Raw genomic sequence first — 26,486 nt, 5'->3', positions numbered from 1 at the left:
TCATTTTCATTTTTAGAGTCATATTTTATCCCTTCATTGTAGTTAACCTTATTTTATATATATAAGTTTTTCTCTCTTTAAAATTTTGGGACACAGTTTCTTCCAACAGACCAAAATATACCCTAAATCTCTAGTGTATGGCTTTGTTCTAGTCTCTGCCTGATCACATTCTCTCCCCCACCTTTTTCTTTTAATTTTTCTTCTTTCTTTTTTCAACCAACTTTTTGTCAATTCCTTTTATAAAATCCTTTATAATTTTAATCTTTACAGTCATATTCCATCCCTCCATCATATTTACCCTTATTTTTGTACATATATAAGTTTGTACATATATAAGTTTTCCTTTCTTTAAAATTTTGGGAGGCAGTTCTTCAAAACAGACCAAAATATGCCCAAAATCTAGTGTGTGGCTCTGATCTATTCACCAGCCTGATCATTTTTTTTCTTTCCCTTTTTTTGCCCCCCAGTTTTAGGTCTCTTCTGATTTGTTTGGTATATATTTTTAGGGGTCATTATTACCCTGTTAGCATTTTTGCTCTCTCATTCATCTATTCTTCTCTGGACAAAATGACAAGATGGAAAAAATCACCTCAAAAAAAAGAAAAAGAGTCAGTACTGACTACCGGAGACCTACCTAATCAATATGGACATTAGTAAGATGTCAGAACTAGAGTTCAGAATGACGATTTTAAAGATACTAACTGGGCTTGAAAAATGTATGGAAGGTACTAGAGAAACCCTTTCTGGAGATATAAAAGAACTAAAATTTAACCAAGTCAAAATCAAAAAGTCTATTAATGAGGTGCAATCAAAAATGGAAGCTCTAACTGCTATGATAAATGAGGCAGAACAGAGAATTAGTGATATAGAAGACCAAATGATGGAGAATAAAGAAGCTGAGAAAAAGAGAGATAAACAACTACTGGATCAAAGGGCAGAATTCGAGAAATAAGTGATACCATAAGACGAAACAATAATATAAATTATTATTTATATCCCAATAAAATAATTGGGATCACAGAAAAATAAGAAAAAAGAGAGGGGCAGAAGGTATATTGGAGCAAATTACAGTGGAGAACATCCCTAATTTGGGGAAGGAACCAGGCATCAAAATCCAGGAGGCACAGAGAACCCCCCTCAAAATCAGTAAAAATAGGACAACACCCCGACATATAATAGTAAAACTTACAAGTCTCAGAGACAAAGAGAAAATCCTGAAAGCAGCTTGGGACAAGAGGTCTGTAAACTACAATGGTAGAAACATTAGTTTGGCAGGAGACCTATCCACAGAGACCTGGCATAAAAGAACTGGCATGATATATTCAGAGCATTAAATGAGAAAAATATGCAGCCAAGAATACTATATCCAGCTAGGCTATCAATGAAATTGCAAAAGCTTCTAGGACAAACAAAAATTAAGAGTTTGCAAACACCAAACCACCCCTATAAGAAATATTGAAAGGGGTCCTCTAAGCAAAGACAGACCCTAAAAGTAACACAGACCAGAAAGGAATAGAGACAGTACACAGTAACTGTCACCTTACAGGCAATACAATGGCACTAAATTCATATCTTTCAGAGTTACCCTGAATGTAAAGGGGCTAAATGACCGAATCAAAAGACACAGGCTATCAGATTGGAGGAAAAAAAAAAAAAAAAGACCTGGAAGAGACTCAGTTTAAACCCAAATACACTTCCAGATTTAAAGTGAGGGGGTGGAAAACCATTTACCATGCTAATGGACACCAAAGAAAGCTGGGGTGGCAATCCTTATATCAGACAAATTAGATTTTAAAGCAAAGACTATAATAAGAGATGAGGAAGGACACTATATCCTACTTAAAGCGTCTGTCCAACAAGAAGATCTAACAATTTTAAATATCTATGCCGCTAACACGGGAGCAGGCAATTATATAAGCCAATTGATAACAAAATCAAAGACACACATCAACAACAATACAATAATAGTAGGGGACTTTAACACTCACCTCCCTGAAATGAACAGATCATCTAAGCAAAAGATCAACAAGGAAATAAAGACTTTAAATGACACACTGGACCAAATGGACTTCATAGATATATTGAGAACATTCCGTCCCAAAGCAACACAACACATATTCTTCTCTAGTGCCCATGGAATATTACGCAGAATAGGTCACATCCTAGGTCAGAAATCGGGTCTCAACTGGTACCAAAAGATTGGGATCATTCCCTGCATATTTTCAAGCCACAGTGCTTTGAAACTAGAACTCAATCACAAGAGGAAAGTCGGAAAAAACTCAAATACATGGAGGCTAAAGAACATCCTACTAAAGAATTAATGGGTCAACCAGGAAATTAAAGAAGAATTAAAAAAATTCATGGAAAAAAATAAAAATGAAAACACAACTGTTCAAAATCTTTGGGAGGCAGCAAAGGCAATACCAAGAGGAAAGTATATAGCAATACAAGCCATTCTCAAGAAACAAGAAATTCTCAAATACACAACCTAACCCTACACCTGAAGGAGTTAGAGGAAAAAACAGCAAATAAAGCCAAAACCCAGCAAGAGAAGAGAAATAATAAAGATCAGAGCAGAAATCAATGAAATAGAAACCAAAAGAGCAGTAGAACAGATCAACGAAACCAGGAGCAGGTTCTTTGCAAGAATTAATAAGATTGATAAACCCCTGGCCAGGCTTATCAAAAAGAAAAGAGAAAGGTCCCAAATAAATAAAATCATGAACAAAAGAGGAGAGATCACAAACAACACCAAAGAAATACAAACAATTATAAAAACACATTATGAGCAACTAAATGACAGCAAATTAGACAATCTGGAAGAAATGGATGCATTCCTAGAGACCTATAAACTACCAAAACTGAACCAGAAAGAAATAGAAAACTTGAACATACCCATAACCAGTGAGGAAATTGAAGCAGTAATCAAAAATCTCCCAACAAACAAGAGGTCAGGGCCAGATGGCTTCCCAAGGGAATTCTACCAAACATTTAAAGAAGAATTAATACTATTCTTCTGAAACTGTTCCAAAAAATAGAAATGGAAAGAAAACTTCCAAACTCATTTTACAAGACCAGTATTACCTTGATCCCCAAACCAGACAAAGACTCCATCAAAAAGGAGAATTACAGACCAATATCCCTGATGAAAATGGATGCAAAAATTCTCACCAAAATACTAGCCAATAGGATCCAACAGTACCTTAAAAGAATTATTCACCATGACTAAGTGGGGTTTATCCCTGGGCTGCAAGGTTGGTTCAACATCCGTAAATCAATCAATGTGATACAATACATTAATAAAAGAGAGAACAAGAACCATATGATCCTCTCAATAGATGCAGAAAAGGCATTTGACAAAGTACAGCATCCTTTCTTGATCAAAACTCTTCAGAGTATGGGGATAGAGGGTACATACCTCAATATCATAAAAGCCATCTATGAAAAACCCACGGCAAATATCATTCTCAATGGGGAAAAACTGAGAGCTTTCCCCTTAAGGTCAGGAACACTGTAGGGATGTCCACTATCACCACTGCCATTCAACATAGTATTAGAAGTCCTAGCCACAGCAATCAGACAACAAAAAGAAATAAAAGGCATCTGAATTGGCAAAGAACAAGTTAAACTCTCACTCTTTGCAGATGATATGACACTTTATGGAAAACCGAAAAAACTCCACTCCAAAACTGCTAGAACTCTTACAGGAATTCAGTAAAGTGGCAGGATATAACATCAATGCACAGAAATCAGTGGCATTTCTATACAAGAAGACAGAAGACAGAAGAAGACAGAAGAAAGAGAAATTAAGGAGTTGATCCCATTTACAACTGCACCCAAAAATCATAAGATACGTAGGAATAAGTCTAACCAAAGAGGCAAAGAATCCGTACTCAGAAAACTATAGAATACTCATGAAAGAAATTGAGGAAGACACAAAGAAATGGAAAAACGTTCCATGCTCATGGACTGGAAGAACAAATATTGTGAAGATGTCAATGCTACCTAGAGCAATCTACACATTTAATGCAATCCCTATGAAAATACCATCCACTTTTTTCAAAGAAATGGAACAAATAATCCTAAAATTTGTATGGAACCAGAAAAGACCCCGAATAGCCAGAGGAATGTTGAAAAAGAAAAGCAAAGCTGGTGGCCTCAAACTCTGGACTTCAAGCTCTATTACAAAGCTGTTATTATCAAGACAGTATGATAATGGCACAAAACAGACAAATAGATCAATGGAACAGAATAGAGAGCCCAGAAATGGACCCTCAAATCTATGATCAACTAATCTTCAACAAGCAGGAAAGAATGTCCAATGGAAAAAAGCACAGTCTCTTCAACAGATGGTGTTGGGAAAATTGGACAGCCACATGCAGAAGAATGAAACTGGACCATTTCTTTACACCACACACAAAAATAGACTGAAAATGGTTGAAAGACCTAAATGTGAGCCAGGACTCCTTCAAAATCCTAGAGAACACAGGCAGCAAACTCTTCGACCTCAACCACAGCAACTTCTTTCTAGAAACATCACCAAAGGCAAGGGAAGCAAGGGCTAAAATGATCTCCTGGGACTTCATTAAGATATAAGCTTTTGCACAGCAAAGGAAACAGTCAACAAAACCAAAGGAAAACCAACAGAATGGGAGAAGATATTTGTAAATGACTTATCACAAAGGGCTAGTATCCAAAATATACAAAGAACTTATCAAACTCAACATCCAAAGAACAAATAATCCAATCAAGAAATGGGCAGAAGACATGAACAGACATTTCTGCAAAGAAGACATCCATATGGCCAACAGACACATGAAAATGTGCTCAACATCACTATCAGGAAAATCCAATTCCAAACCTCAGTGAGATACCACCTCACACCAGTCAGAATGGCTAAAATTAACAAGTCAGGAAATGACAGGTGTTGGCGAGGATGTGGAGAAAGGGGAACCCTCCTACACTGTAGGTAGGAATGCAAGCTGGTGCAACCACTCCAGAAAACAGTACGGAGGTTCCTCCAAAAGTTGAAAATTGAGCTACCCTACGACCCAGCAATTGTGCTATTGGGTATTTACTCCAAAGATACAAATGTAGTGATCTGAAAGGGCACATGCACCCCAATGTTTATAGCAACAACGTCCACAATAGCCAAACTATGGAAAAAGCCAAGATGTCCATCAACAGAAGAATGGATAAAGAAGATGTGGTATATATAGAAAATGGAATATTATGCAGCCATCAAAAAAAAAAACCCTGAAATCTTGTCATGTGCAATGACACGGATAGAACTAGAGGGTATTATGCTAAGCAAAATAAGTCAATCAGGGGAAGACACGTATCATATGATTTCACTGATATGAGGAATTTGAGAAACAAGACAGAGGATCATAGGGGAAGGGAGGGAAAAAAATGAATCAAGATGAAACCAGAGAAGGAGACAAACCATAGAAGACTCTTAATCTCAGGAAACAAACTGAGGGTTGCTGGAGTGGTGGGGGTGGGAGAGATGGGGGGGCTGGGTGATGGACATTGGGGAGGGTATGTGCTATAGTGAGCACTATGAATTGTGTAAGACTGATAAATCACAGACCTCTATCTCTGAAACAAATAATACATTATATGTTAAAAAGAAAAAAGAAGAAGATAATAGGAAGGGAAAAATGAAGGGGGGGAATCGGAGGGGGAGATGAACCATGAAAGACTATGGACTCAGAAACAAACTGAGGGTTTTAGAGGGGAGGTTTTAGCGGGTGGGGGGATGTGTTAGCCCAGTGATTGGTATTAAGGAGGGCATGTATTGCATGGAGCACTGGGTGTTATACACACAGAATGTATCATAGAATACTACATCAAAAACTAATGATGTGATGTATGGTGACTAGCATAACATAATAAAAAAAACTAATAAAAAAGAAGAAGCGGTATATATATCTACAGTGGAATATTATTCAGTCACAAAAAAGAATGAAATTTTTCTATGTGCAGTGACATGGATGGAGCGAGAGAGTATAATTCTAAGTGAAATAAGTCAGTTAGAGAAAATACCATATGATCCATATGATCTCACTCATATGGAATTTAAGAAACAAACAGCAATGGAAAGAGAGAGAAAGAACCAAGAAACAGACTCCTAACCATAGAGAATAAACTGATGATTACCAGAGAGGAGGTGGGTGGCGGGATGGGTGAAATAGGTGATGGGGATTAAAGCATACACTTACCATGCTGGAAAAAATAAAATAAAATAATATAAATATATAAATAAATAAAGTATCAGTAGCACAAGTAGAAGTGCTATCAGTTTCCTAAACAGAATCCTTCGCTGAGGCGGATCACCTATAGTCTCAACTCAAAGTTCACATCTCCTTTTACTTTGAGCCATGGTTATGTCTGGAACTTTCAAGTTACCTGCTTTTCAAATGCCATTATTAAGAGATTTTGGACAATCACAGATGGAATATGATAAGATTATTTTGTTATGATTTTATCACTGGATGATCTGCAGATGATGAGATTAAAGGTATACTTACTAGATTCAGTAGAGAAAATTGTTCTACCAATGTTCCCCATACTTAGGTAATACACATCTCTCTCCAGGCCAAATCTAGAGAGGGAAATTTATGAAATATTCAAGTGGCTTTTCTCTACATTTTCTTCTTCCTTCAAAAAGTCCTTGGTTTCAGAATTAATAAGCCTTTCTTTTATTTCTTAATGTCCTATTACCTATGTGATGACAGTTTATGCCAAAGCCTTAATAGACAGCAAAACCTTCTGTATACAATTTTGTTTTCTCCAATATAGTTTAATGATCACTAGCCATCTGTGACTACTTAAAATAATGAAAATCAAAGTTAGTTCTTCAGCTGCACTAGTAACATTTTAAGTGTTCAGTAGCCACATGTGACTAACATATTGGATGGTGCAGTTATAGAATATTTCTATCAATGAAGAAACTTCTACTGTAGGGCACCTGGGTGGCTCTGTCTGTTAAGTGTCTGCCTTCAGCTCAGGTCATGATTTCAGGATCCTGGGATGGAGTCCCAGGCACCCTGCTCAGCAGAGAGCCTGCTTCTGTCTCTCCCTCTGTCCCTCCCCCTGGCTTGTACTTTCTCTCCCTCTCTATCATAAATAAATAAAATCTTAAAAAAAAAGAAAGTTCTACTGTATAGTACTGCTATATATAAAACTCAATAGAATTATCTACCATAGAGTAGATATTGCCTTGGTAAAGAGACCCTCTACTGCCTCTGGCAATAAATCTTTTGGTTTAAGAAGCTTGTTTAAGATGTGAAAGGGAGGGAGCCTGGGTGGCTCAGTTGGTTAAGCAACTGCTTTCGGCCCAGGTCATGATCCTGGAGTCCCGGGATCGAGTCCCACATCGGGCTCCCTGCTCGGCGGGGAGTCTGCTTCTCCCTCTGACCCTCTTCCCTCTCGTGCTCTCTATCTCTCATTCTCTCTCTCTCAAATAAATAAATAAAATCTTAAAAAAAAAAGAGGTGAAAGGGAGGGAAAATGATTTAATCAAGAAATTTCATCATTTTAATATATGCAAATGATGTTATTCCTGACACATAACGAACAACGCTACAAATTTTTACCTAAACCATAATGATCCTTATAAATGCAATGAAAGGTTCACAAAATCTTTACCTAAATTAGAAACAAAGAACACATACATACACACCCAAAACCACAACTGAAAATTTAATATGACCTAAAAAGAGGGAAAAATGAAACTTGAGAATATTGCAGAGTATAGAGGGAACAAAAAAAGATGAAATAGCTAAGAGAAAACCTCATCAACATAGAGGACTGAAAGTAAAAATTGAACACATAGAATTTTTTTTAATCAAATATATAAATAATAAAATCACAAATCCCAGAAATGGAATGAAAAATGCATTTGCAAATAAAATAATTGCCATTTTCAATTAAAACTATAATTCTTATAATTCCTAATTATACTAGACATACTGTGGAAAAATTAATGATAATGACAAAAATTCTTAAGATATCTTGGTTAAAAACAAAAACAAAAAAGTCATCCATAATTAAAATAACTGACCTCAAACTTCTCCCAGCAAAGATCTTTTTTCCCCCAGAAGTTAGTGTAACAAGATCAATATTATTATTTTTTAATAAATAAATAAAGCATGACATAAGTTGTTAGAGTATGAAAGCAGAAAAATGACATGGTCAAATTTTTAAGACCTGGAGAATTATGACCAAAAAAATATTAAATTAAAAGATAAATCAAAATAAGGACATATTAATGGGGAAATACAGCATATAGCATAAATGAGCAGGTAGTGAATGCTGGATTCCTTTCAAAGTTAGAACACATGTGATATAATAATGGGGACTACAGCTATAAAATGATGCAAATAAATCTATAAATAATAAACATAAAAATAGTAAGATTACTGTAATGAGTTGGGGAAAGTTGCAATTCTTACTAGCAAAATTATCATAAATTGGATAGAAAGTATATGAGTTAGGAAGAAGTGTAACTGAATTAATGTTATGATATCTTTGGGCGTGGGAGTCACCGGATAGTTTTAAACACCACTGAGGATGTAACAGTTACCACCTCATAACATTCAAGATACTAGTGGAAAAGAGAAAAAAAAAAATCAACCTAGAAAAATATTAGAAACAAAAATTGCTATTAACTCAGATGACACCATTAGGATTTAAGTTTACATTGGTTAATATAATTTGGATCTACTTACATATTAAAGAAATGTACTCTTTTGTCTTACATTCAAATAAGGTCTGTGTGTTGTTTTTTTTTTTAAATGACTCAGAAAACTGGATAATAAAAATAAAGACCATCAATTTACCAAGAAAGAGCTGGTAAAAGGTGGGATTGATACTAGTTTCACACACAGCGATCAGTCACTCCCCAAACTAAGACCAGTCTTATCTGAAACTCAGTTTGAAGACACAGAGTTTTAGCACAGCAACTGAATGGCTTAAGCAGCAACCCTGCTTTACTGCTTGTTCTCTTCCAATGTCTTACTCATTGATAGCACACTTACTCACCAAGGACACCCCTTTAGCTATGTCCATGACAAAATCCTAATTTTCATACCCTAATTGTCAAAATTAGGGACCCAGTAAAACAAGATTATCTTTGAAACTGAACAGTACTAAGTTGAATATCCATAATCTATCATTTTTCTTTGGGAACTTAATATTTAAATATGAACATGAATAAATAAATCTTTGCATTGCTGACTAACATAACTAACTTTTGTAAAACACAAAGTTCAGTATTTAGCATGCAGCACACAATAAATAAATGTTAGTCCTCATGCTTCATTCCAAATCCTTTATTCCTACTGAGTTTCTTCCTTTCTTCTTACTTTCTCCCTCAGAGCTTAGTCATGCTGCTACTCTTAAAGGAAATCTTGATGCCTCAATCTTTTTTGCCTTCCTGACGCATTTCATGAAGGGAACATTGTCTTCCAACCCTCCCACATCCTTATGTTTTACCCACTTAAATATAAGCTCTACCAAGCTCTGCCATCTCTAGACTGTGCCATCCCGCTGAAAATTAAGCTCTCATTAGTACATAGGTGAGTGGGTGTAAGGGGCCCCATTTAAATATTATTAAGATAAATGCATTTGCCCTACCCCTATTTGCTATGACAAAGCATGAGACTTAAAGAAATTTAATGCTTGAGAGACATTATTTCTTACATATTAGCTAAGATTATCCTTTTTTTCAGAATTGACATTTCTGGGCAGCTATGTTGTCTTAGGAAGCAATACCATTTGTCCTAGGCTACAATACATACTCCTTTAGCTATAATCAAAAACTTTTCAAACAGAATGAACATCAGTTAAAGATTAACTTCTAAAGGAAGTTCCTCATCATTTCAAAAAGGAACTTCTAGAATGCATAAAAGTTCACAGCAATTTTTATACGTCTGCAGAGTAAAATGCTCTTTATAATGTGAGGCATCTCTTTTTTTAGCATGTAGGTTAGCTGCACAATTTTCACTTGACTGAAAATATAATTTTGCTTTTTAAATTGTTATATTTTTTAAAGTGTGTTAAATTACTGATTTCTTCCGTCAAAATCTTCCTTCATTTGTCTGACTTAAAAAAGATTGAAATCAACTGCCTAGTCTGTATATTTTAGATTAAGTTGCAAAATTAGAATATAAAAAAATACGTCTAAAGGAAATATTTATCTTAAGCTTAGGTTATGTCAACATGCATTCAGGATGAAGACATGTTCATGAAAGAGTTTGCAACCAAGGGTAACAGGAATAACAAAATCTGGATAACTGAATTAAGGGAGGGAAAAAAACCTACCTGTTGATTGAAAAAGAAAGTTAAATGTGGGCAATAAAAATAGATCATCGGAAGTTCGAGTCGACCAAACAGCACTTTATATTTTTCTCATACTTGGAGTTCTTTAAAAATAGGGTAAGCATTTGGCCAGTGCGACGAGGCGTGCAAGCGGCGCGGGCGGATGCAGGACTGGCGGAACCCAGACCCGCTGAGCGGGCGGCGGTGGAGTCGGCGGCGGCGCCGGCGGCAGAGGACTTCCGCGCGTGCGCTAAGCCCCTCCAGCCGCGGCGGGGGCCGCCGGGTAGGGGGGCGGGGAGGGGCTCTTCCTCCCTAACCTCCTCCCTTCGGTCCGGAGTGCGCAGCCACCAACTCCTTCTCGCCGCCGCTGGGCTTCCTCCAGACCTCACAGCGCGAGGTGAAGGGGGAATAGAGTAGGGTGGGCATTTCCTAATAAAAATGGCATAAATCGCATATTAGCTTTGGGAATACACTTGCCATGTTTGGGAAAAATTTGATTCAATTGATCTCTAAGACCGCGTAAAGAAGGGGACATTGATAAAATTTAAGAAGGCTGTTACACTAACCAGTTATTAAAGACTGATCTAAATGCTCTCTGAAATATAGATTGGAACGCGAAGGTTGGAAAGTCAGAAGAGTATTCAGACAATCATTTCAGCAATTCAGGCAGAGTAATGAGTTAGTAGGCAAGACAATGACAGTGAGAATTGGGAAAAAAATTGATTGAGAGCCATCCTGTAAAACAGTAAACTAAATGTTCTGATTGGCTAGTTGTAGAGAGGACCAGGGAAAATTCAACTTTATTTGGCAATGTCTAACTTGAGGATATATAATAGTATATAAATAGGGAATTGAGATAGAGCCATTCCCTTTGACAGAAAGGTGTTTATCTTGTTTAATACATGCTGAATTTGAAAGGACATGTGGGCATTTACAAGGAAGTGTCCAGTAAGTAGAATGTGAAGAAGAAACTCCAGGACACACATCTGCGGGTGTTGAAGAATACTAAGGAAGGGAATGGTGGTTGAAGAGAAAATTAAAATTTAACAGAGAAGATAAAATAATTAGCCATTGTCCCAAAGGAAGCAGGAAGGACTTAATCACATACATTGGCATTAGTCCTGGAAAACCAAAAAGACAATGCAATTGGTAGGTTTAGATTTATACAAAATTGCCAAATTGTCTTACAAAGTGGCTGTACCATTTTTATCTTCCCACCAGCAATGAATTCTTGTTGCTGCGCGATGAATTCCTGTTGATACATCTCTGCCTTAGGTGCTGTCAGTGTTTTGGATTTTGGCCCTTCTCATCGGTGTGTAGTGCTATCTCATGGTTCTAAATTTCATTTCCCTGGTGACTTATGATGTGGATCATCTTTCCATATGTTTATTTGCCATTTGTATATCTTTTTTTGGTGAGGTGTCTGTTCAGGTCTTATGCTCATTTTTTAACCAAGTTGTTTTCTTATTTTTGAGTTTTAAGTGTTTTCTACATTGTTTTGGACAGTAGTCCTTTATCATATGTTTGTTGTAAATATTTTCTCTCAGGGTGTGGCTTGTCTTTCATTCTCTTACTGGTGTCTTCAACCGAGAAGTTTTTAATTTTAATAAAGTCCAGCTTATCGATTTTTTCTTTCATGAATGATGCTTTTGGTTGCATATAAAACGTTGTTGCCAAGCTCTAGATTTTTTCCTATGTTGTTTGCTAGGAATGTTAGAGTTTTGCATTTTACATTAATGTCTATAATTCATTTTAAGTTAATTTTTGTGAAACCTCATTTTTTGTTTTTTTGCATGTGGATATCCTGTTGTTCAGCACTATTTTTGAAGACTTTATCCTTTCTTCATTGTGTTGGCTTTGCATTTTTGCCAAACATCAGTTGATTGTTTTTGTGTGGGTCTGTTTCTGGGCTCTTATCCATTAATCTCTTTGTCCCTTCTTTTGCTAGTACCACACTGTCTTGATTACTGTTGCTTTTATAGTAAGTCATAAAGTCAGGCGGTGTCAATTCTCAGACTTTGTTCTACCTCCGTAATGTATTTGCTATTCTGGAACTTTTGTCTTTCTATATAAGCTTTACATCAATTTGTTGATATCCACAAAATTATCTACTGGGATATTGACTGGACTTATACTGAATCTACAGATGTTACACATTTTTAATTCCCCGGTTTAATTGAATTTCATACCTTAATTTTGGAATTTATTTGGATTTATTCATCATGAGTGCAGAAAAAACACTATAAAGTTTTCCATAATTCAAAGCAAATTGACATCAAATTAACTAAGAGTTTGCATAGAAAATACATCATTTCTCAGGGAATTCATTTCTTCCATCATCATTTGAAAGTTATTTTTCTCATAGGACTGATGCTTAATTGTATCTCTCTCAGATTTTACATTTTTTGGATATATTTATAATATGGCTGGGGTTGATTAAATAACAGCCTCTCAACAATATTTATGTCCTAATCCTCAAACTTATGAATAAGTTACATATGGCCAGAGGACTTTGCAAATGTGATTAAGAATTTTGAGATAGGGGGATAATCCTATGTTATCTAAGTGAGATCAATGTAATAACAAGGATCCTTGTAAGGGGAAGGCAGGATGATTACAAACAGACTTGGAAGGTAACATGATAATAGAAACAGAGCAGAGGGATAGAGAGAGATGTAAGAATGAAACAGAGGTCAGAGAGAGGAGAAGATGCTATGCTGCTGGATTTGAAGATAGAGGAAAGGGACATGAGCTAGAGAATGCAGGCAGCCTCTAGAAGCTAGAGAAGGCAAGGAAATAATTTAGACCCTAAAGCCTCCATAGCAACGAGCTTGCATCAGCCTTGATTTCAGCCCTTTGAAACGGATTTCTGATTTCCAATCTGCAGAAATGTGAGCTAATAAAAGTGGGTTGTTTTAAACTATTAAGTTGTGGTGATTTGTTACAGCAGCCAATGGGAAACTCCTATTGGAGTTCATTGTATCTTCTTCAGTTTTCTTCTATTTAAACTGTCCCCACTGGAGTATTTGTATCATGTATTGTTAATAAATTTTGTGATAAATAACTGGAAGCAAAATCCAACCAACTCTCTCTATAAGTGTATATGTGTGTGTGTGTGTATACTTACATCTCTTTTGATATGCAGTTATGTGTGTATACAGATATACATATATACACACCTATGTATGTATAGCTACACATATAACTAGAAAAAGAAAACTGAAATTTCATTTAGTCAATAATTCTCTTATTTGAGAATCTCCAGTATATTTTTTTTCAGTGATCTGGGAAATCTCAGATATTACTTGAAATTTAATTCTGTATATTTTTAGAATTCCTTTCAGCTTAGTTAGTAAAAAATTTTGAGCCTAAATCTATGCTTCATCTAATATTCATTTCAATCTGGTGGTTCAATTTAGTATTATATGTGCAAAGCATGTTTTAACAAGAAGGCTAAAATGTAAAACTGGGTTGATATATTTCAGTATGAATTTGAATGGGGAAATGATTCATTCTCAAATGTCCCTAGATTTTTTTTAACACAGTAAAATAATTTTACTATAGTTCATAAAATGTAATAAAACTGCATTGAAAATAAGATTATTGAAGAAATGATACTTTGAATTAGTCCATCATAAATAATAGATATAATAGATTTCTTTTCACATTCTTTCTCACTAGCATTTAAAACCTTTGGAGAAATGCATATACACATATACATATATATTTATATATAATATGTATATTATATGTATTAGTTATTTTTATTTTCTTATTATAATTTCCAAAAATAATCATATTAAATCTGTTTATTTTATTTTATTTATTTATTTTTTTTTTAAGGCAGAAAAATCATTTAATATTTCAATTGATGTCAAAAGTACTTTTAACAAAATTCAACATTTATTCTTTTTTTTTTTCCAACATTTATTCTTGACAAACCTTACATTAAAAACTATATCTTACCCAGAATAGGTCTAGGGTTTCTAACACCACTGTTTTTATTTAACTTCTTTTTTTTTTTCTAGAAATGCAACTGGTTGACACTAGATGAGGCCATTAAATAAGAAGTATAAACAATTGGAAAGGAAGATTCAGTTATATTCAGTCATAAACCTACAAGAGAGTTCAGTGTAGTGGCTTTTTATAAAATGAATATATAAGAGTCAATGGATATTTAATAGACCCACAACATCTAATTACAGTGGTCCAATTCTACCACCAGCAGTTCCTACCCCTTCACACTCCTCTCCATCCCCAGGTGACCTGAGGATTAAATTGAATTTATATAGCTTTTCTGAGTTCAAAGAGTGTTGCTCTACTTATTCAAGTCTTCTGTTATATTCTTCAGTTAACTTAGAAATTTTCCTTAGATATCTTTTGAAGATTTCATTATGTATGTTTTTGTGGTATTTGTTGTATCTATTGTACTTTCTAACTTTTAAATCATAAATCTGTTTATTTTAAATTAAGAAGTTTGATAGTAATTTTTCCAATAAATTGTTTGTGTGTTACTTTAGGATAGAATTTCTCTGATATGTACTTTAGAAAAAGAATATTAGACGGTAGCTGCAACAAACTTACACCCAAATGTATACAGCTCTACAACTATGATGAAAATTAAAATTACTTTTTGCCCTTGTTTAACCATTAAAGAATTCTTGTACAGTATAAAAGATATGCTGATAAGTTGCACTGTTCATCCCAAAGTAAAAACTTACAATATTTGCTCATTAATTATGCTGTTCACTAAAGGTTTTTGTTTTTTTGTTTTTAGATACACTTTATTACATTAAGGATATTCCTTTTTTAGACTATGTAGTGCATTGACAAAATATCCTTTTTGTTGCTATGAGTACTGGGGCCAATGACTAAGTATTGTGATCTTCTGCAGAGCATTGCCTTTGGCTAAAGGAAGCCGCCTAGCCTAGAGAAATATAAGATGTCATGCTCCCTTTGGTGATAGACAACTGAATAATATGAAGATTGAAGCCCAACCATCTTGTTTCAAGGTAGGAAAACTGGTTTTGCTATTTATATTCCAGAAGGTACCTGTTAATGACACTAAACTTAACTTTAGCCAAATCTCTCTTTTTTTTTTAAAGATTTTATTTATTTATTTGACAGAGAGAGACACAGCGAGAGAGGGAACACAAGCAGGGGGAGTGGGAGAAGAAGCAGGCTTCCTGCCGAGCAGGGAGCCTATGTGGGGCTCTATCCCAGGACCCTGGGACCATGACCTGAGCCGAAAGCAGACGCTTAACGATTGAGCCACCCAGGCGCCCCAGCCAAATATTTCATTTTTGCTCAGTCCTTTTCCTAGCCTTTATTTCTGTCTCCTTTATAGTACTTTCTGGAAGAATGGATTTTTCAAAAAGCATATGCATATGAGTCTCTGTCTCAGAGATTCTAGGTCCTTCTTGCGAACCTGACCTAAGATAACTTCTGTTTCTTATTTACTATGATTTTGCATTATGAATACATAGTGGGTATATATATTTCCTGTCCAGATCCATGGTGATAATTATATTGTTTTCCTTTTTTTTTTTTTAAGGGATTAGCAAACACTTTAATTTTTATGTAGGTTTATTTACATCAAAAGTAGAGGTCACTGTTGAAAAGGATCAGACAAACAGACAAGGTGTACTGCTATGAGTGTTTTACTCATTTTGAATAACTGAAACAATGTGGGATTGTATTGATTAATTTTTAGATGACAAAGAATCTTTTATTTCAGGTATTAACCATTGGTATTGTTTTAGTCCATTCGGTATGCTACAACAAAATAATCATAGATTGGGTGGCTTAAAATCAACCGAAATGTATTTTGCACCGTTCTGGAGACTGATAAGTCCAAGATCAGGGTACACATAGCTTGTATATTTTATAAATGATGATCTTAGTCATTTAATTGATATATTTAGTCTGATTTAATATAATTTCTGTATTTTTTAATTTAAATCTATCATTTTTGTTTTCTATTTAACATTTTAATGTTAAATCTATCATCTGTTTTCTATTTTCCTCACTTATTTTATATTGAGCTCTCATTTCTTGCCTTCTTTTGGATGAGTTAATTTTATTTTTCCATTTTTATCCTCATTAGCTTGTTAGCTACACATTTTTTAATCTTCCTTTAATATTACACTGAAGATTAAAACATTTGTCCCACTTATTAAAATCCATATAAATTAGGATTTTTTAATCACTTTCAGAAGTCAGAATTTTAAAACATTTTAAATATATTCCCTTTTCTGCCTTTTGTTCTACTGCCATATTGTCTTTTAATCCTCTGGGTACATTTTAGTGGTGCCTGGGTGGCTCAGTTGGTTAGGCGGCTGCCTTTGGCTCAGGTCATGATCTCAAGGTCCTGGGATCAAGCACCATGTCGGGCTTCCTGCTCAGCAGAGAATCTGTTTCTCCCTTTCCCTCTGTGATCTCTTTCACTCTCACTCTTTCTCAAATAAATAAATAAAATCTTAAAAAAAAATCCTGTGTACATTATAAACTCCATGACACATTATTATTATGATTTTGTATAAATGTATAATTTGTTTGGCTCTATCACATATTCACCCTATCTCTTACTTTTTGTTACTTCCTTATCTCTTATCTGCTGGGACAATTTTGTTTTGCCCTGAACTCACGTAATCCTGGTTTCATTGTGATGAATTCTGTTTTTTTTTTTCCAGTATCTTAATATTTTTACTTGTTAAAGTGTATTATTGTGTATTGAATTCTACCTTCACTTTTATGTTGCTCAATATTTTATCTTATGGAATTCCTTCTTTATTTTTGTTACAGTTGATCTTTTTTTCTCTACTTTATCATCAGATTTTAGAAGTTTTATATTACCAGGTGAGTTTTTTTTAAATTTGTGCTGCTTGGAATACATATAGTCTCTTGAAATTGTTTTTTGTTTCCTTTCAGCATCATTGGAAACTTCTCAGCTGTTATCTTTATAGATAATACTTGTCCCAACCAATTTCTCTTCACTTTATAGGACTCTAAATACACCTGCTGTAAATCTTGTGATCATCTCTCATATAACTTGTGTACTATTTTTTAAAAATATTTTGTAACATTTTTTTCTTCTATATACTTCAGTTTAGGTATTCTTTTTTGACCTACTTTCCAATTCATAATTCTCTCTTTAGAAGTGTCTAATGTATCATTAATTTCCTATTGGTCACAAGCTTTCCCATAGTGTAATTTTAGTTTCTAGATTTCTCTACAAAAATAAAAAAATCTTACTTTTGTAGATTTAAGCATTCTGCTGAAATTATCAGTCTTTTCACTTAATTTTTGAACATATTAGTTATTATATTTAAATTTTAATAGCTCCTATATTTCTTTCATATAGGTTGACCTTTATCTATTGTATCTTTCTATGTATGCTGGAAGTTTTAGTGCACTCTTCTGAAAGCCAATTATCTTTGCTTGAATGCAAGATATTTTATCTAATTTTAGAATTAAAATCAAACCTCCATTTAATGTAACCTGCTGCCTGAAAAGTTTTACTTTATTTCTGGCATGCATTTAGAATAGTGATGTATTATCTTAATCCAATCAAAGATTGATCTGTTTTGCAGCTGGACCTTTAGAAAATTTGACTATTTATTGTTTACTTTTATACCTCAGTGTAGCCTTCTTGGAATTCCAACTGAAACTCCTAAGTGTTTATTAGGCCTTCTGCCTAGGTCAGCCCTGAACTCATTTTATTTTCTTTTTATCCCTAAGTATTTCTACATGAAGCCTTTCTGAAAGACAAACCTCTGCTCGGTTCTTAACCTCTGTGTAGCCACTTCCTCCTGCTCAGACTCTCAGACTTTTCTACAGAAATTTTAGAATTGGCAATGCCTTAACTTTGTGCAGTCTCAAAATAGCCACCATTCACATATGGCTAATAAGCACTTGAAACACAGCTAAAGCGGAATGTGCTTATAAGAGTGAAATTCATACATTTCACTTCAGAGACTTTTTGAAGACTTCACACACACAAGTATTTTTTTTTTTTCCAGCTTTTCCTGGTGGCCTTATCAGTAATGTTGATCAGTGTGATGCCTGGGTGGCTCAGTCGGTTAAGTGTCTGCCTTGGGCTCAGGTCAATCACAGGGTCCTGGGATCGAGTCCTGCATTGGGCTCCTTGCTCAGCAGGGAGACTGCCTCTCCCTCTGCCTGCCACTCCCCTGCTTGTGCTCTCTCTCTCTCTCTCAAATAAATAAACTCTTAAAAAAAAATGTTGATTAGAAACATGGAAGTCTATTGATGTCTGAAGCAGAAGTTTCTAGGCTGGAAATGTTTGAAATATGTAAATATTTTTAAATAATACTAATTGAGAATTAGCCACCAAGGGGCGACTTGGTGGCTCAGTCAGTTAAACGTCTGCCTTCAGCTCAGGTCATGATCCCAGGGTCCTGGGTTGGAGCCCTGCATGGGGCTCCCTGCTCAGTGGAGAGCCTGCTTCTCCCTTTCCCCCTGCTGTTCCCCCTGCTTGTGCTCTCTCGTGTTCTCACTCTCTCTCTGTCAAATAAATAAAATCTTAAAAAAAAACAAAATGAATTAGCTACCAAGCTTAAAGCCATAAGTTTTATAAGTTATTTTTAAAGTTTTCATATGCACATGCAAATGGTTTTATTAAACCATTTTTAAATAATACACAATGTTTGTCTAGGGGAGATTCCAATGTACTTCAGACTTAATATAGCCCCTAAACTCAGCCCTATCCCAAATTACAAGGATTGTTACCCTTCTGGCAAAGAATTTACACAGCTGATAATGTTAAGAAAAGCATGTTATAGGCACACAATATTGAAGTTTGGTTTTATGTTCCATAAACATTAAAAAAAGCATCCTTAAATTTAGGGAATGTAAAGCAGCATAAATGGTATTTTATAGACACTAATAATAAAAGGTCCTCGTTAGTTAATTTTCCTTTACTGACTCTATTGAAAAAAGTCTCAACATCTGCTCCACCTTTAACTGAGATTTTTTTGCAGATGTTATGCATTATGAGAGCCTTTTCCCCCCACAGTATTGAACTCACCAAAGTATTGAAGCATTTTTATTTTATTATTTCTGTCAGATCCAAAAAATAAGATCAATGCTTGAAATGGAAGAAATTCATTTAAACTTTATTTAACATATTCAGCTTAATATAGGAGAACTGAAAATGAGGACTGGTAAATAGGTGTTTTTCATTAAACCCTTTGACAATTACAACTTCATCTATTAAAAGTCATATAATAACATTCTGTTGTAGGACTCTCAGACATGACTTCATCACACATACATATACACTTTCTCATGCAGAACAGGATATTTGGATGTGGAAGTCCAAGATATATTTTTAGCTGACTTTAGCTACTTTATTGCTTATTACTCTCTGAAAAATCATCTCCCTTTTCTTCTATAAAATTTTACTTCCATCTTTTTCCTGATAATTGCTACTAGAAGTGACTCAGAAAGCACATGTAAGAAATAATTTTGCCTGCATTTTTATTTAATTATACTAAGAAATAAGAGAATATTAAAATGATTGTTGTTTTAATAAAAAAATGATTCCCTTTGTCCTCCAATGGTTCTATTGGAAGGTCTTTTTGGTTATACCAATGTCTGGAAAAAGGCATTCATTACTCTGGGTGAAGTACGTAATAAGAACTTTCATTTTTAGTATCTTAAAAGCTTGCTTGGCCCCATAAAAGGTAGTCTTCAGACAGGAGACTGATGGTTCTTGGGTAAATAGGTTCCAATATGGGAAGATAATGTGGGACTAGGGAGCAACAAGTGTGAAATGCCAACTTGGACTGGGAGAATGGACTCTCATTTGTGGGCTGGGATTAAAGTTATCTTTCAGAATCAGCCACTGTGGTGCATGGTTCTGATTTAGAAAAATGACTAACCATGAGAATATGAAATAAAACAACTATGTCTTTAACATCCAGTATACATGCAACAGTGACTGTGAGGCAAGACACTCTTTTTTTTTATCTTTTTTTTTTTTTTAAAGATTTTATTTATTTATTTGAGAGAGAGAATGAGAGACAGAGAGCATGAGAGGGAGGAGAGTCAGAGGGAGAAGCAGACTCCCTGCTGAGCAGGGAGCCCGATGCGGGACTCGATCCCGGGACTCCAGGATCATGACCTGAGCCGAAGGCAGTCGCTGAACCAACTGAGCCACCCAGGCGCCCCAAGACACTCTTTTTATACCTGTCTCTATCCTCTCCCAAAGCTCTCCTCTCACTGGTCTGGTTAACTGGAGGGACTTAGAGCACTGAAAATAAAAACACTTACAGTAGCTTATTTCTTACAAGTCTTCTTATAATCTAGGCAAAAGAACGTGAAATCATTAGTTGTCTCATAAAAGGATTCCCCTACTCGGCTTCTGTGAGTATCCAAAGTATTCTGTGACTGCTGGATCAAACCCGCACACACAACCACACAAGAAAAGACACTTGTGAACCAAGATCAACCTGCAGAAACATCAGAGTACAACTTCTTTTTTTTTTTTAAAGATTTTATTTATTTATTTGACAGAGAGAGACACAGAGAGAGAGAGAGAGAGGGAACACAAGCAGGGGGAGTGGGAGAGGAAGAAGCAGGCTTCCCGCTGAGCAGGGAGCCCAATGTGGGGCTCAATCCCAGGACGCTGGGATCATGACCTGAGCTGAAGGCAGACGCTTAACAACTGAGCCACCCAGGTGCCCCTCACAGTACAACTTCTTAATGAAGCTGAAAAATTCTCTTCTATTTATGACACGATGTTCAGAAATTACCTTGACCCAGAGCAGAGATAACCCTTGATATTTCTGTAAAGGAGGTATTTCCTGGATTCTGGTCTCATTTTCATTTTGTGCCTCAGGGAATAAGCAGTACATATGAAGCAGAATGTAAAAAAACAAACAAACAAACAACAAAAAAAAACTCTACATAAGAAACATCTCTCTATGGATGAACAGCTTCATCTAAACCAAGATTCACCAGAATCTTCATAACTTTTTATTTCTTTATTTTTAAGTTAACCTGGAGGCATGATGAACATCTTGCAAAAATACCTTTTAATCACTATGAAATAGGATAGAGGGAGTTTGAGGATTTAAGCTCCTCCGGTCCAAGCAAAGTCCCTAGAGTTAGAGGGGAGAGAGGAGTTGCTCTTCTCTTATGTTTTGTATTCAACAGTGGGAAGAAAACATATATATTTTTCAAATTACTCAGTAGATCCAGGCACAGATCCTGGGCCATTGTAGGTATTTATCTGAAAAACAGCTATTTTGATTTTCATTTAAAATCAGAAACAAATTGGAGTGATTTCGAATACTCAGGGAGTTAACACTATGGAACAGCAAGCAAATCCCATGGAGATAGTGGAAATAACAGACACTAGCAAGAAGGTTGTACAGGGCAGGGAGAGGAGCAAATGAAAAAGGGAAGAAACTGATGAAGATTCAAAAGAAGATTGACATCCCTTGTGAGCACAGCCCTACAGCTGATCGCACAAGTCTGATGTGAGGGCTGGAGGACTGAGAGCTGTAGTCATCACTACCTCCTGGGTACTCGTGAGATCTCTGGAGATGAAAGACCAACAGAGGCACCAATTTATCTTTCCTCCAGGTTTCACTTATCATTTCACAAAAAGATAGGCATGATTTTTTCCAAAGATTGGGATTTTTTTTTTTATTATTATGTTACCTACAGATAGCAAAATAAAGCTGCATGCTTTATGGAACATGTAAAATATAGGCCTTCTAATCATTTCTACCTCATGCAGTGGTGGTCAGTCATACAGGAGGAATCGGAAATGGGGGCAAAGGCTAACGTGACCATATTTTTAAAAAAATACATGGATATTTCCTTAAAATATAAAAATTAACATTGGGGCAGTCGATATCTCTACTGTATAAAAAATTCTTCATTATTTTAAATTTCTTAAATTCCATGGAAGTCTATAATTTTATTGATACATTGCTACTTATATATGTATCAATTTCATTAAGATAACATTTTACTGTAGTAAATGGAAGGGAGGAAGGTCAAAGATTTAAACTTCTGCAGGAGAAGGAAACCACCAGGAGTTGGAAAAGGAACTGGGTATGAAATTACCTGTCAAGACAAAGTATATTAGAGTTCTTCAGAAAACAGAACCAATAGTACACACACACATGTATATATATAATCTTAATCTATGAAACTACTCATATGTTAAGAACTATCATTGTCTCTATTATATAATAGCAACATGGCAAAATATATAGTACTCCCTGTTCACCAGAAACTGTTTTAAAGGCTGTAAATATCTTTTTTAATGCTTGCCCCAGAGTTGCAAGACACATTTACAACTAATCTAAGTCCACTTCTAAGTAACACGATAGTGATTCACAGTAGTGTGGGCATCTTATCACACAGGATTTCTAGTTCCTCAACCCTTATGTTGCCTTCTTTTTCCTTTGGATCCCTTATCATATTAATCAGAGCTATTTTATTTTATTTATTTATTTTTTAAAGATTTTATTTACTTATTTGAGAGAGCAAGAATGGAAAGAGAGAGAGAGAGAAAACACATGAGAGGGGGGAGGGTCAGAGGGAGAAGCAGACTCCCCGCTGAGCGGAGAGCCCGATGCGGGACTCAATCCCGGGACTCCAGGATCCTGACCTGAGCCGAAGGCAGTCGCTTAACCAACTGAGCCACCCAGGCGCCCCAGAGCTATTTTAAATTCCTTGTCTAGTAATTCCAAAATCTGTGTTATGTCTTAAGACTGTTTGTTTTTTTTTTTGGCCCCTCTTAGAATGCCTTGTAAATTTTAATTGAAAGCTCACATGACATATCAGGCAATAGGGACTGAGGTAAAAGGCCTAAAGGTGAGGTTTTAAGTAAATCTGTCTAGTTCCACCATGTTTAATGTTTGCTCCAGTTAAAAACTCCAGAGTGCCCTGTACTCTATTAGCTGTAAGTGCAGCTACTACACTGGAGCCCTCCTGACATGGTGGTAATGTGCGGGCCAAGCAAAGCAATCTATAATCTTCTGATCCAATCTGTCTTGTAGTGAGCCTGTATTCTTAAGCTGTGGCCTTCACAGGTATTTTTACACTTCCTATACCATTTTTGTTGAGACAGGAAAGATAGAAGGAGCTGGAGTTGGGGACTTTGGATTCACTTGATTCTCCAGAGTTTGGGGTGGCAGTTGATAACCTCAGTTTTATGATGGGTTCAAGAAAAGTCATTGATTTTCAGTTTGTTCAGGTTTTTTTTTTTTTTTAAGAATTTTATTTATTTGTTTGTCTGGGGAGGGAGAGCACAAGCAGGGGGATTGGCAGGCAGAGGGAGAAGCAGGCTCCCCGCTGAGCAAGGAGCCCGCTGTGGGACTTGATCCCAGGATCCTGGGATCATGACCTGAGCTGAAGACAGATGCTTAACTGACTGAGCCACCCAGGCACCCTCAGTTTGTTCAGTTTTGTTGTTGTTTTTGTAAAGATGGGAATGACCACTTCAACATCTTTACCTATGGGAACTGAAAGCCGTACTGTAGCTTTAAATATTTGAAATTATTTAAATCACATAACATGAAGTATTTATTATCCTCTACTTCATGAAAGAAGAACTGAGTCACAGAGAAATTAAGTACCTTATACATGGTTTCAGTACTAGTATTAGAAATACGATTTGAACCAGATAATATGGCTCCTGAAACTACTCCTTTCATCACTAGGCCATATTGCCTTTCAGAGCAGGCAACTTGTCCAAGGTCACAGAACCAGTAAAAGGTGGCACCAAGCATCCTGTCTCTAACCACAGCACTGTTCTGCATGGGTTCAGGTCAGGTTATTGGTCTACATGTCTAGTATGCTCTAAAATGTCTGGATGTTTATCATTTTGTGTATTTCAACTTACACAAAGTTTCCCCATTTACAAATTCTGTGGAGACACCCAAATTAACATTCTATCTTAATCACCCAATAGATAATGGTGACATCTTTCTCTGGCATTGACCTATAGTATCTAGCATGTATTGAGGGCTTACTACATGCTAAGTGATATTTCAGTGATTTTTGTAAATAATTCCTTTAATTCAGACAATTCTGTGAGAGCTGAGGTACCGTGATCTTATTTTAAGACATGAGGTTACTAGATTATAGGAAGTTTAAATAAATTTCCTAAGTTTTTATATGTTATCTTTTATTTAAAATACATCTTTAATGTTGAATTATTTTTACATGCTCCAGTAATTAACACATGAAACTGTAAAAGTCAGTGAGACCTGAGTTTTAATCACAACTCTGCCATTTATTAATGTGACCTAGTTAAATTAATAAGCTGATGGAGCTTTTCAATAAAAAAAATTGAAAAAAAGGGGAGCTTGCATGCTTATATTGAAACATTTCAGGAAAATAAGATTGTAAAATATTTTCCAAATAAATATATTTCCCCAAATTAATTGAGCAAAAAAAAGCATGACGGCTCCAAGCACAGTAAAATGAATCAAGTTTTAGCGTCGTTAAGCTCACTGATTCTTTCCTTGGCAATGTCCAGTCTACTGATGAATCCATCAAAGGCATTCTTCCTTTGTTTATAGTGTGTTTGATTTCTAGCATTCCCTGATCCTCAGAATTTCCATCTCTTCGCTTTTATCACCTGTCTGTTCTTGAGTATTGTCCTTTTTCCATTAGAGTTCTAAACCTGTTAACTGTAGTTATCTCACATTCATATATATATTGTCAGCACACACACATACATAAGAATTATATGCTGAGAAAAAATTTGTAGTATAACATATAACATAACCCAATGAACTTATGTGGTAATAATTATATATCAAGATTTTTAGAATAAACTTTTTTAAGAATAATGACAGTTTAGGCACATAATTTTGAAATAAAATTTAATACCAGAAGAACTTACTAGATTACAGAATCACTTCAAGGGGTGCCTGGGTGGCTCAGTTGGTTGGGCAACTGCCTTCGGCTCAGGTCATGGTTCCAGGGTCCTGGGATCAAGCCCCACATTGGGATCCCCGCTCCGTGGGAAGCCTGCTTCTCCCTCTCCCACTCTCCCTGCTTGTTTCCCTTTTTCGTTATCTCTCTCTCTCTGTCAGTTAAATAAATAAATAAAATCTTAAAAAAAAAAAGAATCGGGCGCCTGGGTGGCTCAGATGGTTAAGCGTCTGCCTTTGGCTCAGGTCATGATCCCGGGGTCCTGGGATCGAGTCCCGCATCAGGCTCCCTGCTCCTTGGGAGCCTGCTTCTCCCTCTGCCTCTCTCTCTCTCTCTGTCTCTCATGAATAAATAAATAAAATCTTTAAAAAAAAAAAAAAAAGAATCACTTCAAAAAATATCTTCTGAAGGTCTACAATACTGCTCAAGGTCTACAATACTGCTCACATTGTGTTAAATGTTGTCTTTTACAACTTTAATGTCCTATTATTTTATAGCTCTAGTATATTTATAATTAAAAATTTATACAACCTGGGGCATCTGGGTGGTTCAGTCAGTTAAGTGGCTGACTCTTGATTTTGGCTCAGGTCATGGATCTCAGGGTCCTGGGATAGAGCCCCCTCTTGGGCTCCGTGCTCAGCAGGAAGTCTGCCTGAGGATTCTCCCTCTCCATCTGCCCCTTCCCCCCACTAGTGTGCGCACGACTTTCTTGCTCTTAAATAAATAAGTCTTAAAAAATTTACACAACATGAAACTCTATTTTTCTCCCTTGTATTAGTGTTTTAAGCTACTCAAACAATGGAGATGTTAATCAAAGCAAATAAATAGGCTATTTTCTCACCATGTAAAACCTTTCATGAGTCATCGGAGAAAAGTATTTTTTTAAAGATTTCATTTGAGAGAGAAAGAGAGAGCACAGGAGTAGGGGGAGGGGCAGAAGGAGAAACAGACTCCCCGCTGAGCGGGAGCCCCTCACAGGGCTCCACCCAAGGACCCTGGGATTATGACCTGAGCAGAAGGCAGCCACTTAACCGCCTGAGCCACCCAGGTGCTCTGCTGAGAGAAGTATTAAAAAAAAAAAAAAAAAAGCAATTGCTGGAATTATCCATTCATTATGGTACACATGGTAATGTATGAACAATATCCCCGTTTGATTCAGATATTCAGCATAAGAGGCAAGGTCAGAATTCTCTCACCTCTCTAGTGGTTGGTTGCACACTGGCACTACCTTATAG

The 26,486-nt window shown here is 35.9% G+C and overlaps 2 long non-coding RNA genes across 3 annotated transcripts in view; one reads left to right on the top strand and one right to left on the bottom strand.

Moving 5' to 3' along the window:
* Window positions 1-10,544, bottom strand: part of LOC141372499 (uncharacterized) — a 101,343-nt gene extending 90,799 nt beyond the window's left edge. The window contains exon 1 of the long non-coding RNA XR_012377763.1: window positions 10,330-10,544. This is a non-coding gene — a long non-coding RNA (uncharacterized lncRNA). The remainder of the gene's footprint in view (window positions 1-10,329) is intronic.
* Window positions 10,545-10,632: 88 nt separating this feature from the next.
* The window catches only part of LOC141372498 (uncharacterized), a 91,310-nt gene continuing 75,456 nt past the window's right edge, over window positions 10,633-26,486 (top strand). For both annotated transcript variants that reach the window (XR_012377762.1, XR_012377761.1), the window contains exons 1-2: window positions 10,633-10,723; window positions 15,221-15,338. This is a non-coding gene — a long non-coding RNA (uncharacterized lncRNA). The remainder of the gene's footprint in view (window positions 10,724-15,220; window positions 15,339-26,486) is intronic.

This window comes from Callorhinus ursinus, unplaced genomic scaffold (assembly GCF_003265705.2).
Source record: "Callorhinus ursinus isolate GAN/ISIS: 27379988/994484 unplaced genomic scaffold, GSC_fseal_2.0 scaffold4, whole genome shotgun sequence".
NCBI classification, from domain to species: Eukaryota; Metazoa; Chordata; class Mammalia; order Carnivora; family Otariidae; genus Callorhinus; species Callorhinus ursinus.
Note: the sequence above shows the minus strand (reverse complement) of the source record. Positions and strands in the feature narration are given on the sequence as shown.